The sequence below is a fragment of the Gorilla gorilla genome, chromosome 1 (genome assembly GCF_029281585.2).
Source record: "Gorilla gorilla gorilla isolate KB3781 chromosome 1, NHGRI_mGorGor1-v2.1_pri, whole genome shotgun sequence".
NCBI classification, from domain to species: Eukaryota; Metazoa; Chordata; class Mammalia; order Primates; family Hominidae; genus Gorilla; species Gorilla gorilla.
Window position 1 is genome coordinate 103608320 of NC_073224.2, and position 17795 is coordinate 103626114.

The following is a 17795-nucleotide window of genomic DNA, read 5'->3' on the forward strand; positions in this document are numbered from 1 at the left end:
TCCACAAGCCTGCACATAATTCAAGGCTGTCCCTTATGAAGACATACATTCAATACATCATCCCACATGCCGTCTGTGCCTAATAGAAGCCCTCATCAGATCAGCCTAATGGTTCATGCAGCACATGTGTGTCCCCACTGCTGCAGGAGACAACTGAGGAGGCTTCTCTAGAGAGCCTCAGTGTCTTATTCTCTTTGTCTTCAGGTTTTATAAACTAGATGCTTTCTAGCCGTTGTTGTCAATGGTTGTTGAATAATGGTACAGAACTCAATTTAGCAGTGCTAAATTGGTTCTGATTAATGATTATTGAATTAAAGGTCAGAACTTAATTTAGCTGGATAGTTAAACAACAGGCATAAATAAAACCCACAAGTAAGCTGAGACCAAGGAGAATGTCCTCACCCCTTTGAGACTTGTGCTACTGTGGTGTGTTGTGCTCTGAGACTCTGGAGACCTGGCCCACAATCATGCCCTAGATCAGTGGTTGTCAAAGTGTGGTGTGGGAACCTTGGGGTCCCTGAGATGCATTCAGTAGGGTCAGTGAGATCAAAACAATTTTAATCATAATGCTGACATTATTTGACTTTTTTACTCATATTTTTTCATTAGTCTATGGTACAATTTTCCGGAGATTAGATGATATGCAATGACATCATCACTCTGCCAGCTAGTGCAATATCTACTTATGTAAAATGTGTTTAAAATTTTCTAGTTTTAATTTTTAATACAAGAAATATCAATAGATGTAAATCACATGAATAAAATCTATTTAGGGTCCTTAATAATCTTAAGTGTGTAAATTATTTTCAAGGCCAAGTAGTGTGAGAACTGCTGCAGTAATAACTCTCTCTGGAGTCCATCCCCAACAGACTGGGCTCTGTGCAGAGCCAGGCTCACAATTCTGGTCCCAGATGCTGAGCACTCACACATCTATGAACCTTGCAGGGCCTGTCACATGCTCATCCCTCCTGCAGCCCTGACACTGATGGCTCCTTTGTGTACTCTCCTCACCTTCCCTGCATGGCGAGTCCCTAATCAGAAATGGATAGGTGCCTCATGTAGAGGTGGGTCTGGAGGCAGCTGAAATCAGAGACTGAGACTGGGCAACCAGAGGGAAAAAGAAGACCTTCTGACTTGAACCAGGTCCCCTTGTCACTCTTGGGTGGCCCCTGATTGCCTCTAGGGTCCTTCCAAGGATTTACCATTCAGTCTCCACTTTCCTCCATTTGTCCTTTGTCTCTCTGTGACTTTGTCTCTCTTGACTTTTTTACATCTCCAGCAAAGAGCAGAGACATGACCAGTCAGGGATGCATATGTTTGATTGGGAAGCAGAGAGAGAGAAAAAAAACATCATAGGTCTTGGAATAGGTTCAAAGTCCAGAGGAAGTGGTGAGCTTTGTTAGGATTTATGGAGATTATTAGGGAGAAAATACAAACAGACAATGTGATTGTCTTCATCAAAGAGTGTGGAGTTGTGCTGTAAAGAATTCTGGCAAATTTTTCATTGATTTAAGCAGTTTTCATGTGTTAATTTTTTTAACAATGTTTGCTCCTAGAAACATTAATGAAGTTTTTGAATTCCATTGAGGCAGAGATGTGAATGTTCTGTGTTCTTGCAGGAATCTCATATAGCCAGCAGAAGGCAGTGTGGTAGAGAAGGTAGCCGGCGGAAATATGGCATATTTGGATCACAGGTGGAAGGTTTGAAAACGTGGCACTCTGTCTAAACCATGTTGTCTCCTGGGTGAAAAGCTGGGAGGGGTTGTCGATTCAGGGAGGAGACCCCAGTAGACTATGACAATATCTTCCATCTTGAATCTGAAGACAGGTAGCATCTTCTAGGTTGTGTGGTGGTCCCTATTATTGCTGGAAGTAAGGGGATGGAAGTGGGCGGGGGGTGCAGTATCCTCTTGTCCAGGTCAGAGAAGGTGGCTTCTGAGGGTCATTTCTGCTTTGCTGTGCAGTCTTGCTGGCATAAGGGGTATTAACAGCTGGACTTCTACTGTATGAATGGTGGGAGACAGGGCTCAGGCACCTGGGGAGGACAAGGCTGTGGGACCTGAGTTGGGAGTGGTGCTGGCAGGGGACTTTGCCTTATTTCTGCTGCTGCTAGGACATTTTCCCTAGTTGAAAGTAAACTGAGAGAAAGAAGAAAGTACTTTAGTATGAGACAACATCAGTGAAGAAGATTATTCCCCAAAATACCACAAGGGAGAAACACCCTCTCTCATTACCCCTTTCTTTAATGTCAGTGACAAGACATCCCCATTGCACTCGCTCCTGAGACTGCCCACTCCACAGGAGCCTTTTGTGGGGCTGCCCCACAGATGGCTGGGAACTGCAGTGTCTGCCCCTCCCAGGAGTTGGTATCGTCCTTTCTTTGACTCTGTGTTCCCTGTTCCTAAGGCATTTTTTCTCCTTACTCATCCCACCTTGGCAACTTCCCTGGACCTTCTGTACTACCCCTATGACTTACAACTTGATCATTACTTCTTCAGGAACATTAGTGTCCCTTGTCATGGCCCATCTTATGTGTTAGAATCTGGGAGCATACTAAATTGTATGTCCTGGCAATCTCCCTCAACTCTGCCAGGAAACCCAACTTGAGTAGCCACATAAACAAGTTTCCTTATTTACTTACATATAAAAAGATGGAAACTATCAACAGATAATATTTTCTATGGTTCTATGAAGTAATTGAAAACAAAAAAGAGACAGCTCTTATAAGTTCATTAAATGTTTCTAATAAAACTTTAAATATAATTATCTATAAAATATAAGTATATTTTATTTGGTAAAATGAACAATAATTATTATTAATCCTAATAAGTATAATGATGTCTGACTTAGAATAATTTGTAAACACAGAGCCTTATAACCATAGGGAATAATAGACAAATATTTCAATTTCAATGTACTTACACATTCTTTCAAAGAGAGTAGTCAATAAATATATTTAAGCATATGTTACACTAAAAATGTCATAAAGAAATAAAATGGAAATTCAAGTTGAAGTAGAAGAAAACAATATAAAAATTTCAAATGTAAAAGAAAAACTTTGGTCAACCTCTTTCATGAACATAGATAAAAAATTTCTTAAAGAGAGCTGGCAAGATGACTGAATACGAACAGGTCTGGTCTGGAGCTCCCAGCAAGACCAACGTGGAAGGCAGGTGATTTCTGCATTTCCAACTGAGGTACCTGGTTCATCTCATTGGGACTGGTTAGACATTGGGTGCAGCCCGTGGAGGGTGAGCAGAAGCAGGGTGGGGCGTCGCCTCACCCGGGAAGTGCAAAGGGGTGGGGAACTACCGTCCCTAGCCAAAGGAAGCCGTGAGGGACTGTGCTACCCGGCCCAGATACTACACTTTCCCCATGGTTTTGGCAACCCACAGACCAGGGTATTCTCTCGTGTGCCTACACCATGAGGGTCCTGGGTTTCAAGCACAAAACTAGGTGGCTGTTTGGGCAGACCTTGAGCTAGCTGCAGGAGTTTTTTTTCATACCCCAGTGGCGCCTGGAGCCCCAGTGAGACAGAGCTGTTCACTCTCCTGGAAAGGGTGTTGAAGACAGGGAGTGAAGTGATCTTGATCAGCGGGTCCCATGGAGCCCAGCAAGCTAAGAACCGCTGGCTTGAAATTCTTGCTGCCAGCACAGCTGTCTGAAGTTGGCCTGGGATGATTGAGCTTGGTGCGGGGAGGTGTGTCTAGCATTACTGAGGCTTGAGTAGGCCGTTTCCCCTTACAGTGTTAAGGAAGCCAAACTCACCACAGCATGGCAAAGCGGCTGTGGCCAGACTGCCTCTCTAAATTCCTCCTCACTGGGTGGGGCATCTCTGAAAGAAAGGCAGCAGCCCCAGTCAGGAGCTTATAAATAAAACTCCCATCTCCCTGGGACAGAGCACCTGGGGGAAGGGGTGGCTGTGGGTGCAGCTTCAGCAGACTTAAAATTTCCTGCCTGCCAGCCCTGAAGACAGCAGCAGATCTCCCAGCACAGTGCTCAAGCTCTACTAAGGGACAGACTGCCTCCTCAAGTGGGTCCCTGACCCCTGTGCCTCCTGACTGGGAGACACCTCCCAGGAGTGGTCGACAGATACCTCACACAGGAGAGCTCTGGCTGGCATCAGGCAGGTACCCCTGTGGGATGAAACTTCCAGAGGAAGGAGTAGGCAGCAATCTTTGCTGTTCTGCAGCTTCCACTGGTAATACCCAGGCAAACAGGGTCTGGAGTGGACCTCCAGCAAACTCTAGCAGACCTGCAGAAGAGGGGCCTGACTGTTGGAAGGAAAACTAACAAACAGAGAGCAATAACATCAACATCAACAAAAAGGACACCCACTCAAAAACCCCATCCAAAGGGCGTCAGCATTAAAGCTCAAAGGCGGATAAATCCATGAAGATGAGGAAAAACCAGCCCCAAAATGCTGAAAATTCCAAAACCAAGAATGCCTCTTCTCCTCCAAATGATCACAACTCCTCTCCAACAAGGGCATAAAACTGGATGGAGAATGAATTTGATGAACTGACAGAAGTAGGCTTCAGAAGGTTGGTAATAACAAACTCCTCTGAGCTAAAGGAGCATGTTCTAACCCAATGCAAGAAAGCTAAGAACCTTGATAAAAGGCTACAGGAATTGCTAACTAGAATAACCAGTTTGGAGAAGAAGATAAATGACCTGATGGAGCTGAAAAACACAGCACGAGAACTTTGTGAAGCATACACAAGTATCAATAGCCGAATTGATCAAGCAGAAGAAAGGATATCAGAGATTGAAGATCAACTTAATGAAATAAAGCATGAAGACAAGATTAGAGAAAAAAGAATGAAAAGGAACAAACAAAGCCTCCAAGAAATATGGGACTATGTGAAAAGAGCAAACATATGATTGATTGGTGTATGTGAAAGTGATGGGGAGAATGGTACCAAGTTGGAAAACACACTTCAGGATGTTATCGAGGAGAACTTTCCCAACCTAGCAAGGCAGGCCAACATTCAAATTCAGGAAATACAGAGAACACCTCTAAGATTCTCCTTGAGAAGAGCAACCCCAAGACACATAATTGTCAGATTCTCCAAGGTTGAAATGAAAAAAAAATATGTGAAGGGCAGACAGAGAGAAAGGTCAGGTTACCTACAAAGGGAAGCCCATCAGACTAATAGTGTATCTCTGCAGAAACCCTACATGCCAGAAGAGGGTGGGGGCCAATATGCAACATTCCTAAAGAAAAGAATTTTCAACCCAGAATTTCATATCCAGCCAAACTAAGTTTCATAAGTGAAGGAGAAATAAAATCCTTTACAGACAAGCAAATGCTGAGTGATTTTGTCACCCCCAGGCCAACCTTACAAGAGCTCCTGAAGGAAGCACTAAATATGGAAAGGAAAAAATGGTACCAGCCACTGCAAAAAGATACCAAAATATAAAGACCAACGACACTATGAAGAATCTGTATTAACTAATGTGTAAAATAACCAGCTAGCATCATGATGACAGGATCAAATTCACACATAACAATATTAACCTTAAATGTAAATAGGCTAAATGCCCCGATTACAAGACACAGACTGGCAAAGTGGATAAAGAGTCAAGACCCATTGGTGTGTTGTATTCAGGAGACCCATCTCACTTGCAAAGACACACATAGGCTCAAAATAAAGGGATGTAGCAAATGGAAAAAAAAAGAGCAGGGATTGCAATTCTAGTCTCTGATAAAACTGATTTTAAACCAACAAAGGTCAAAAAATACAAAGAAAGACATTGCATAATGGTAAAGGGATCAATGCAACAAGAAGAGCTAACTATCCTAAATATATATGCACCCAATACAGGAGCACCCAGATTCATAAAGCAAGTTCTTAGAGACATACAAGGAGACTTAGACTCTCACACAATAATAGTGGGAGACTTTAACACCCCAATGTCAGTATTAGACAGATGAATGAGACAGAAAATTAACAAGGATATTCAGGACTTGAACTCAGGTCTGGACCAAGCAGACCTAATAGACATCTACAGAACTCTTCACCCCAAATCAACAGAATGTACATTCCTGTCAGCACCACATAGCACTTATTCTAAAATTGACCACATAATTGGAAGTAAAACAGTCCTCAGCAAATGCAAAAGAATAGAAATTATAACAAACAGTCTCTCAGACCACAGTGCAAGCAAATTAGAAGTCAGGATTAAGAAACTCACTCAAAACCGAACAACTACATGGAAACTGAACAACCTGCCCCTGAATGATTACTGGGTAAATAATGAAATTAAGGCAGAAATAAATAAGTTCTTTGAAACCAATGAGGACAAAGGCACAATGTACCAGAATCTCTGGGACACAGCTAAAGCAGCATAAAGAGGGAAATTTATAGCACTAAATGCCTACATCAGAAAGCAGGAAAGATCTAAAATCGACACCCTAACATGATAGCTAAAAGAACTAGAGAAGCAAGAGCAAACAAATTCAAAAGCTAGCAGGAGACAAGAAGTAACTAAGATCTGACCAGAACTGAAGGAGATAGAGACATGAAAAACCCTTCAAAAAAATGTATCCAGGAGCTGGTTTTTTGAAAAGATTAACAAAATAGATAGACTGCTAGCCAGACTAACAAAGAAGAAAAGAGAGAAGAATCAAACAGACACAATAAAAAATGATAAAGGGGATATCACCACTGATCCCTCAGAAATACAAACTACCATCAGAGAACACTATAAACACCTCTAAGCAAATAAACTAGAAAATATAGGAGAAATGGATGCATTCCTGGACACATACACACTCCCAAGTCTAAACCAGGAAGAAGTCGAATCCCTGAGTAGACCAATAACAAGTTCTGAAATTGAGGCAATAATTAATAGCCTACCAACCACACACACACACACAAAAGCCCAGGACCAGAAGGATTCACAGCCAAATTCTACCAGAGGTACAAAGAGGAGCTGGTACCATTCCTTCTGACACTATTCCAAACAATAGAAAAAGAGGGAATCCTCCCTAAATCATTTTATGAGGCCAGCATCATCCTGATACCAAAACCTGGCAGAGACACAACAAAAAAAGAAAATTTCAGGCCAATATTCCTGATGAACATCGATGTGAAAATCCTCAATAAAATACTGGCAAACTGAATCCAGCAGCACATCGAAAAGCTTATCCACCACGATTAGGTCAGCTTCATCCCTGGGATGCAAGGGTGGTTCAACATACGCAAATCAATAAATGTAATCCATCACATAAACAGAACCAATGATAAAAACCACATGATTATCTCAATAGATGCAGAAAAGGCCTTCAATAAAATTCAACACCCCTTCATGATAAAAACACTCAATAAACTAGGTATTGATGGAACATATCTCAAAATAATAAGAGTTATTTATGACAAACCCATAGCCAGTATCATACTGAATGTGCAAAAACTGGAAGGATTACCTTTGAAAACCTGCACAAGACAAGTATGCCCTCTCTCACCACTCCTGTTTCAACATAGTATTGGAAGTTCTGGCCAGGGCAATCACGCAAGAGAAAGAAATAAAAGGCATTCAGACAGGAAGAGGGGAAGTCAAGTTGTCTCTATTTGCAGATGACATGATTGTATATTTAGAAAACCCGATTTTCTCAGCCCAAAAACTCCTTAAGCTGATAAGCAAATACAGCTGTCTCAGGATACTAAATCAATATGTAAAAATCACAAGCATTCTTATACACCAATAATAGACAAACAGAGAGCCAAATCATGAGTGAACTCCCATTCAAAATTGCTACAAAGAAAATAAAATACCTAGGAATGCAACTTACAATGGACGTGAAGGACCTCTTCAAGGATAACTACAAACCACTGCTCAAGGAAATGAGAGAGGACACAAACAACTGGAAAAACTTCCACGCTCATGGATAGGAAGAATCAATGGCCATACTGCCTAAAGTAATTTAGAGATTCAATGCTATTCCCATCAAGCTATCATTGATTTTCTTCACTGAATTAGAAAAAAGTACTTTAAGTTTCATGTGGAACCAAAAAAGAGCCCACATAGCCAAGACAATCCTAAGCAAAAAGAATAAAGCTGGAGGCATCGTGCTACCTGACTTCAAACTATACTACAAGGCTACAGTAACCAAAACAGCATGGCACTGGTACCAAAACAGATATATAGACCAATGGAACAGAACAGAGGCCTCAGAAATAATGCCACACATCTACAACCATCTGATCTTTGACAAACCTGATGAAAACAAGCAATGGGGAAGGAATTCCCTATTTAATAAAAGGTGCTGGAAAACGGTCTAACCATATGCAGAAAGCTGAAACTGGATCCCTTCCTTACTACGCCTTATACAAAAATTAACTCAAGATGGATTAAAGACTTAAATGTAAAATCTAAAACCATAAAAACCCTAGAAGAAAACCTAGGCAATACCATTCAGGACATAGGCATGTGCAAAGACTTCATGACTGAAACACCGAAAGCAATTGCAACAAAAGCCAAAATTGGCAAATTGGATCTAATTAAACTAAAGAGCTTGTGCACAGCAAAAGAAAATATCATCAGAGTGAACAGGCAACCTGCAGAATGGGAGAAAATTTTTGCAATCTATCCATCTGACAAAGGTCTAATATCCAGAATCTACAAGGAATTTAAATAAATTTACAAGAAAAAAACAAACAACCCCAACAAAAAGTGGGCAAAGGATATTAACAGACACTTGTCAAAAGAAGACATATATGTGGCCAACAAACACATGAAAAAAAGCTCATCATCACTGGACATTAGAGAAATGCAGATCAAAGCCACAATGAGATACCATCTCACTCCAGGTAGAATGGCGATGATTAAAAAGTCAGGGGCCAGGCGCGGTGGCTCATGCCTATAATCCCAGCACTTTGGGAGGCTGAGGCGGGTGGATCACTTGAGGTTGGGAGTTCGAGACCTGCCTGACCATCACGGAGAAACCCTGTTTCTACTGAAAATACAAAATTAGCTGGGTGTGGTGGTGCATGCCTGTAATCCCAGCTACTTGGGATTACAGGCTTGCACCACCATGCATAATTTAAAGAATCGCTTGAACCCAGGAGGTGGAAGTTGTGGTGAGCCAAGATCATGTCATTGCACTCTAGCCTGGGCAACAAGAGTGAAACTGTCCCCACCCAAAAAAAAAAGAAAAAAAAAGTCAGGAAACAATAGATGCTGGAGAGGATGTGGATATATAGAAACACTTTTACACTGTTGGTGGGAGTGTAAATTAGCTTAACCATTGTGGAAGACAATGCAGGAATTCCTCAGAGATCTCTAACCAGAAATACCATTTGACCCAGCAATCCCGTTACTGGTATACACCCAAAGGATTCTAAATCATTCTACTACAAAGACATGTGCACACATGTTTATTGTAGCACTATTCACAATAGCAAAGACTTGGAACCAACCCAAATGCCCATAAATGATAGACTAAAGAAAATGTGGCACATATACACCATGGAATACTATGCAGCCATAAAAAAGAATGAGTTCATGTCCTTTGCAGGGACATGGATGAAGCTGGAAATCATCATTCTCAGCAAACTAACGCAGGAACTGAAAACCAAACACCACATGTTCTCACTCATAAGTGAGAGTTGAACAATGAGAACACATGGACAGAGGGAGGGGAACATCACACACCAGGGCCTGTCAGGGGTGGTGGAGTACAAGGGGAGGGAGAGCATTAGGACAAATACCTAATGCATGTGGGGCTTAAAATCTAGATGATGGGTTGGTGGGTGCAGCAAACCACCATGGCAAATGTATACCTATGTAACAAACCTGCATGTTCTGCAGATGTATCTCAGAACTTTAAGTATAATAAAAAAAAATAAAGTCATGACAAAAACCATGATAACTTTTGCACCAACCTAATAAAAAAATTCTTAAAACAAAATATAAGTATTATATTTTGGGTATGCAGGAACTCAAACAACAGCAAAAAACCAAACAATCCTGTTAAAAAGTGGGCAAAGGATCTAAACAGACATTTCTAAAAAGAAGATATACAAATGGCCAACAAGTATATGAAAAATTGCTCAATATCAATAATCCTCAGGGCAATGCAAACTAAAACCACAGTGAGATATCCTCTCACTCCAGCAAGAATGGCTATGATCAAAAAGATGAAGAATAACAGATGCTTGAGAGGATGCAGAGAATTCTCATACACCATTGGTGGGTATGCAAATTATTACAGCCATTATGGGTAACAGTACGGAGATTTCTCAAATAACGAAAAATAGAACTACCATGTGATCCTGCAATCCCACTACTAAGTATTTATTTGAAGGAAAGAAAATCAGTATATCAAAAGGATATACGCATCCTAATGTTTACTGCAGCACTATCACAATAGCAAAGATCTGGAATCAACCTAAGAGTCCATCAACAGACGAATGCACAAAGAAAATATTTTATATATATATATATATATATATATATATATATATATATATATATATATATATATATAAAATGGAATACTACTCAGCCATAAAAATAAGGAAATCATATTATTTGCAGCAAAATGGATGAAACTGGATGGAGGTCATTATGTTAAATAGAATATGCCAGACACAGAAAGACAATGATCACATGTTCCATCATATGTGGGAGCTAAAAATGGTGATTTCATGAAGGTAGAGAATAGAATGATAGTTACCAGAGGCCGGGAAAGGCGTGTATGTGCATGGGGTTGTGGGGGATAAAGAGAGGTTGGTTAATGGGTACAAACATATAGTTAAATAGAATAAACAAGTTCTAATGGTTGATATTAGAGTGAGCTGACTATAGTTAATGAGAATGTGTTGTATCTTTCAAAATATCTGGAAGTGAGGAACTGAAACGTCCTCACCACAGATAAACTGTAAATGCTCACGGTGATGGATATTCTAAATATTGTGACTTGATCATTATACGTTCTATGTGTGTAACAAAATGTCATGTGTACCCCATAAATATGTATATTATGTACCCATAGAAAATAAAAATATATTACACAACCAAAAACAAACAAAATTCTAAACTCTGGGAGAATGTCTTCAGATCTTGTCAATAGGAAAGATTCCTTAATCAGGTAATAAAAAGCATACCAATAAGGTGGAAAAATGACAAATTGGATTTCATTAAAATTAAAAATTTCTGATTATAAAAATCACCACCAAGATTGCAAAATGTCAAGCCACGGAGATGGATAAGCTGTATGTAATATCTATATTTAACAAAGGGCTTGTTCCCAGAACATATATACACATGTGTTCCCACTCACAGATCAACCAAAAAACAAGAAATGAGCAAATAGAAAAATATCTGAACAACTTGAACAGGCAATTCATGAAAGGGCATTTCCGTATTTCCAATAAACATATAATAAAGAGTTTAATCTCATCATTCATAAGAGAAATGCAAATTCAAGTCACAACGTGTTATCTCCACATAGCCACCGAAATGGCTAACACGAGAAAAGATAGACAATAGCAAGTTTAGACAGAGTGTGGAGCAATTGCAACTTTCATACACTGCTGATGAGAATAATAGATGGTAGAAAGAATTTGGAAAAGTTAACAGTATTCACTAGAGCTGAGCACATCCTTATCCTCTGACCCAGTCATTATATTTTCCTAGGTATGTACCTAACAGAAGTGTGTACATATAGTCACAAAAGGACAAATACGTAAATATTCACATTAGCACTATTTTTAAAAATTCCAAATTGGAAACTACTAAAATACCTTTTAGCAATAAAATGGATGCATAAATGGTAGTATATTCTCATAGAGAAATACCATACAGCAATGAGAATGAGCAATCTATATCTACAAACCAGAAAATGAATCAGTATCACAAACATGATTTTGAGGAAAAAAAATCCAGGCACCAAAGAGTTCATACTGTATGATTCCCTTTATATACAGTTCAGAACCTGAAGAACAAATGTACAGTGTTAGATGCCAGGAAAAAGGTAATGTTTGGGGGCTGGTAGTGACTCAGACTGCTTCTGAGGACCTGCTTCCCAGGTGGACTGCTTCTGAGATGCTGGTAACATGTTATTTCTTCATTTGTGCATTGGTTGCATGGTTGTTTAGCTTATGAAGTTTATTGAGTTGTATACCTGTACTTGGTGAGCTTTTATGAATTTATACTTCAATTTTAGTCAGTTAAAAGGTTACTTTAAATGGAAGGAAGCCACCAGAATGCCAATATTCCTGCAACTTAGTGAACAAGGAAAGAAAGATATGATGAAGTCAGCATAAGAGTCAGTGCCACAGCATGAAGTGCTTTGTAGGACAGTAAGGTCTTCAGATTTTTCTCTAGCTACAATGGCAAGATATTTGATCATTTCAATTAGGGAGGACATAATCTTCTCTATATTTTATGTGATTGCTGTGGTTGTTCTGATATGGGATTGCTATGGCACAAGATAGGAATAAGGAGACAAGATAGAAATCAGGACACAAGATAGGAAACTTCTGCAGTGGTTCAGGTGAGGATGATGGTGGCTCTAATTAGGGTAAGAATATTGAAGATAATGAGAAGATGAGAAGTGATAATAAGCTTAAGGCAGAACTTGGGATCTAGGAAGAAGTAGTATGTGGGAGGTGAGGAAAAGAGGAATAAGAGATGAATCCTAGGTCTTAAAAATTATTATTATGACTACTATCATTACTTCAAAAATTATTATCCTTATTTAGTTTGTGGCATGAGTACCTTCACACACACGATGATATTGTATATTTAAAAATGAATAGAAACCATTTCACAAATGATAGGCGTGACATTGTTATACTTAAAATGAGTGGATATTATAAACAACTTCATATTGAATTCTACAACTTAGATGAAAAGCACAAATTCCTTGAAAATAAAAAACTAACACATAAAGAAATGAAAACTTGACAGCCCTGTGATGGTCTTTTGATGTGTCAGCTTGGCTGCATGACAGTCCCTAGTTACTCAATCAAATACTAATCTAGGTGTTGCTGTGAAGGTAGATGTGATTAAAGTCCATTATGAATTGACTTTAAGTAAGGGAGAAAATCCTAGTTTATATAGGCTGGTCTGATTCAATCAGTTGAAAGGCTTTAAAAGCCAAGCTAAATCTTCCCTGAAGAAATTTTATGTGTGGATTACAGCTTCAGCCTATGACAGAGTTCCAGCTTATCCTCTTGATGTCCTGACCTCTGGATTTTAGACTTGCCTAGCTGCCTTTGCAATCACGTAAATTGAGTCCTTGTAGTAAATCTCTGAAGTACATTTCCAACTGGTTCTGTTCCTCTCATTGTACCCTGACTGAGACAATCTCTAAAATTATTACAGAAATAAAACCCATAGTTTAAAACCTTCCCATATAGAATGCCCCAGGCCCAAAAGGGTTAACTGGCGAATTATACCACACACTTAAGAAATAAAAATTTCAATCATACATAATTTCTTTCATAAAACAGAGAAAGAGGGAATATTCACCAAGTCTTTTTCAGGTTAATGTAGCCCTGATATTGAAACTTGACAAGGACATTAAATGAAAAGAAAGTTACAGATCATTATTCCTCAGGAGCATAGAAGCAAAAATCCTTAAGAAAATATCAGTAAATTGAGTCTAGCAATATATTAAGAGGATTTGTCACAGAATGCAAGGTTTATTTAATATTATAAATGTAATTCACCAAATTAACTGAATAAAGGAAGAAATTATATCATCTGAATAGATGTAGAGAAAGCATTTGACAAAATTCAACATGCATTGAGGATAAAACTCTTGCAAACTAGGAACAGAAAGAAATTTTCTCTATGCGATGAAGGTCATCTATGAAAAGCCTTGGCTAACATTATATTAACTGTGAAATATTTTTCCCCTAATATCAGAAACAAGGCAAGTATATCCCAATTTACTACTTCTATTCTAACATTTCCTGGAAGTTCCAGCCAGTGCAATAAGGTAAGAAAAATAAGTACAAGCATGGATTGGAAAGAAGAAGCACAAATGTCTTTACTCACAAATGGCATAATTGCCCATGCAGAAATTCCTAAGAAACTTATAGAAATATGTATTGGAACTAATATGTAACTTTATCAAGGCCACAGAATATAAGGTCAATATATAGAAATCAATTATATTTCTATAAACCATCACCACACAATTGGAAATAAAATTTAGAAATAACTTTATGACAGCATAAAAAGATAAAATGTTAGTAATACATTTAACAAAAATTTGTAAGACTGCTACACTGAAAATAATAAAACAATCTGGAGAAAAACTAGACAGGACCCAAATAAATGAAGAGATATAGGTTCACATATTGGATAACACACTATTTTGAATGTATCAGTCCTCTTAAATTGATCTATTTATTCCTTGCAATCCTAATAAAAATCCCAGCTGGCTTTCTTTCTGGAGAACTTAATGGACCAAATTTAAAATTTACGTGGAAATTCAAAGAATCTAGAAAAGTTTAAACAATCTTGGAAAATAACAAAGTTGTAGGTCTCACACTATCTGGTTTCAATACTTACTGTAAATGTTCATCAATCAAGAATGTGTGGTTTTGGTGTATGAATACACATATAGATAAATGAAAAGCATAAAGAACTCAGAAATAGACCCACATTTATGTTCAAGTGAAAATGTATAAATGACCAAAACGCATGTGAAATCCTTAACCATATTATCAGTCAGGGAAATGCAGTTAAAAAGCCCCATAAGATATCATTTCCGACCCATGAAAATGGCTAATATTAAAATTAATGACAAAGCAAGTGTGGCAAGGAGGTGGAGCCCCTGGAACTCTCATACAGTGCTAGTATGAATGTAAGGTGGCACAACCAATGCAGAAAACAATTTGGCGGTTTCTTATAAAGTTAAACATACAACCATGCTATGACCAAGAAGCTCCGCCCCTAAATATTCATTTAAGAGAAATAACATGTCCACGAAAGACTTGTACATAAATATTCGTAACAACTTTGTTCATATAGCCCCAAATTGTAATAACCTAAATGTCCATCTGCAGGTAAATGAATAAATTATGGAAAATTCATACAATGAAATACTGCCTAGCATTAAGAAAACTTAAGAAAGTATTAAAAAAGCAGGAATTTGATGTGTATCAAGACACTACGTTTAGCAAATAAGCCAAACACAGCAGAGTATGTTCTGTATGATTCTGTGTATATAAATCATATTAAAACGTGCTTAACAACACTGTTAGTCAGGGAAATGCAGAATAAGGAAAACTAACCTACGGTGAGGAATCTGAACAGTGCCTTTGGGAGGGGATTAACTAACTGCAAGGGGGCATTGGAAATATTCTAGATCCCCCTTGCGCTCACAGGTTCCAGGGGCTGTTATGACAGGATTATGGTTTCTATTTACTTTTCTCATTGTTCTAAGTTCTTTGTTGAGATGAAATTACACTACCAGAAATCTACATACTCGAATTATCTTACTCACATTAGCCTTAATGAGACAATGCATTATTGCTGGGCTTTTCCACTTTTACTGACATGGACTGCAAGAACTGGCTATATGAAATCTGAGTCTGCTTTCATCTCGCTCCTTGATAAATGCCTTCTCTGTGAGCCCCAGGAATGCTAGAAAAAGTACTTTGTCACACCCATACCGACATGGTGTGTTTTCTCCTCCAAGGCTCTTCTTCCAGGTAAGGGAAAACTGTTGTTAGTACCTGTAGAGCTGCCAAAGTGGAATTTTCTTTGAAAGTCAAAAGTTAGTTTTCAGGAATTGAAGTGAATCAAAATTGTTGGGGAAATACTTTTTATGTGTTCCAGACCAGTTTTATCTAGGATAAAAGTTTCCAAGTCTGTCTTATTCATGCCACTGGGATCTTCTGAGGACAAGAGCACCTTGGACAGGTGGGGGTAGGAGGTAACTAAAACTGACAAGCAGACATGGACAATGGATAAATACATGTGTGAGTAACAAACACGAGTGCATAAAGGAAGTTCCAGGAAGAAGAAAATCCAAAGTCCATGTGTTCCAACTGCTGAACTGAGGTCTAGAAATGTAAAGTAACTTGTCTAGGGTTACACAGCCAATACTAGGACCCAGTTAGTGAGTTGACAGTGCCCTATTCCTTCTCTGGCAGTATCAGGTCTCACCTCCCCTTGCTTGCATGGCCAAGTCTTCATTTCTAGGAGGAAAGAGAAATGAACCGGACTGTAAAAACCATTCAACAATTTTTTTTTTTTTTTGAGATGGAGTTTTGCTCTGTCGCCCAGGCTGGAGTGCAGTGGCATGATCTCAGCTCACTGCAGCCTCTGTCTCCGGGGTTCCAGCAATTCTCCAGTCTCAGCCTCCTGGGTAGCTGGGATTATAGGCATGCACCACCACATCTGGCTAATTTTTGTATTTTTAGTAGAGATGGAGTTTCACCGCCCTCAGGTGATCCACCTGCCTTGGCCTCCCAAAGTGTTGGGATTACAGGCATGAGCCACCACATCTGGCCAAGAAATATTTATTGAGGCCTCATATGTCTTAGGAACTGTGAGGTGCTGGGCATATAGCAGTGGTGAATAACACATGGAATTTAAATTCAGCAAGGATAACAGACATTAAACAAAGCAAATGGTTACCTTGATAATTACTTAAGTATAATGGTTATGTGTGTCATGAAGGAGTTGTTCAGATTTATAAAAGCATAAAACAGAGGGAACTAACCTCATCTGAAAGAATCCATGAGAGTTTGCCTGAACCTTGTATGGAACATGAAAGTCCATCAGGGAGAGTTCCTGGCTGAGAGAGCAGCATGTGTGAAGGCTGGGAGGGAAGAACGAACCTAGCACATATCGGGAATAGAGAGACCAGGGCCTGTTAAGCCAAACCCAGGGAGAGGAGCGTTGCATGGACTGGACTTACGGGAAGAGCCAAACAATTAGAACCTTACGGGTCAATGTTAAGGAGTTCAACTATTTTTTCTAAGTGTAACAGGAAGCCATTGAAGGAAGGACAGCAGGCAGGATAACACACTTGCCTTTGTATTTTTGAAAGATCATTTTGGCAGAGTGGTGTTTAGCTTATAGGGGATTGGGAGTTGAAGACCAGTTAAGAGGTTCTTACGATTAATCCAAGTGAGAGATGATGGTACCTGGATGAAGGTAGCAAGAGTGAAATGGAGAAAAGTAAATGGAAGATATAGAGGAGATATCAGGTGGAATTGTTAAGCTCACAATATTAGCTCTGATCATTCTAACAATTCCCTGGGTCTGGGACCCATGATAACATCTTAGCAGTCAACATCATAGCACAATTAATAAATACAGTTAGGTCTACCTTACTCTAGGGTACAGCCTGCTGCCTGAGGTATTAATTGTTTCTTCTTTCTTTTCTTTTGTTTCTTTCTTTTTTTTAAGCTCAGCATCCATCCAGGTCATTTTCAGCTAGCAAAACTGGATGCCCTGACAGATGCTTCAAATATGTGGCTGACAGTGCAGGTGTTGTCTCAACTTGCCTGGATCTAAAACCAGTGATAATTTGGGCTTGTAGCAAATATATGTAATCTTTTCACTTGCTTTCCAGTACTCTTTGCACACTGTCACTATGTATGGACTATTTTACAGACTTGTATTCCTTCTCCCTAAGGTAGAACCCAGAAAGTAAATCTCACAGTCTGTTTTGCAGTCAGGGTGCGCCCTGTGACGGAGGCTCTACCAATCAGAGCTATGCTCTGGAAAGGAACAATTGGAAGAGGGTCTCCTTGCAGAAGATATTTTGCTGGCAGGGGTGGTGGCTCCCTTTTGCGGCTGGCTGAGGAGGCAAG

At 39.3% G+C, this 17795-nt stretch overlaps 1 long non-coding RNA gene across 1 annotated transcript; it reads right to left on the reverse strand.

The window, feature by feature from the left end:
- Positions 1–537: 537 nt before the first annotated feature.
- LOC109029136 (uncharacterized) lies at positions 538–17770 on the reverse strand. Its single transcript, XR_002008167.2, has 3 exons — positions 17643–17770; positions 15642–16169; positions 538–2138 (listed from the first exon to the last, which is right to left on the reverse strand). It is a non-coding gene; the product is annotated as an uncharacterized lncRNA (long non-coding RNA).
- Between the last annotated feature and the right edge of the window lie 25 nt (positions 17771–17795).